Here is a 230-nt window from a genome sequence, read left to right as displayed (position 1 = left end):
CTCACCCTCTGTCTTTTCCCATCCTCTTCTCACACTATCTCTGGTGTCTACAATTGCCTTCCATTCCTTTCCCACCCACCTTGTATTGATCACACAATTTCTTACATAATCTAACTACTTTCAATAATGAGTTCCCTCGTTACTATTAAGAAAACCAGTTTTAACTTAAATCAAAGAAATACCAAGGAACTTTGCTTAAAGCCAGGAAACAGGTTAGGATTCTGTTCAAA

This window comes from Tupaia chinensis, unplaced genomic scaffold (assembly GCF_000334495.1).
Source record: "Tupaia chinensis unplaced genomic scaffold, TupChi_1.0 Scaffold143992_1, whole genome shotgun sequence".
NCBI lineage: Eukaryota > Metazoa > Chordata > Mammalia > Scandentia > Tupaiidae > Tupaia > Tupaia belangeri.
Note: the sequence above shows the minus strand (reverse complement) of the source record.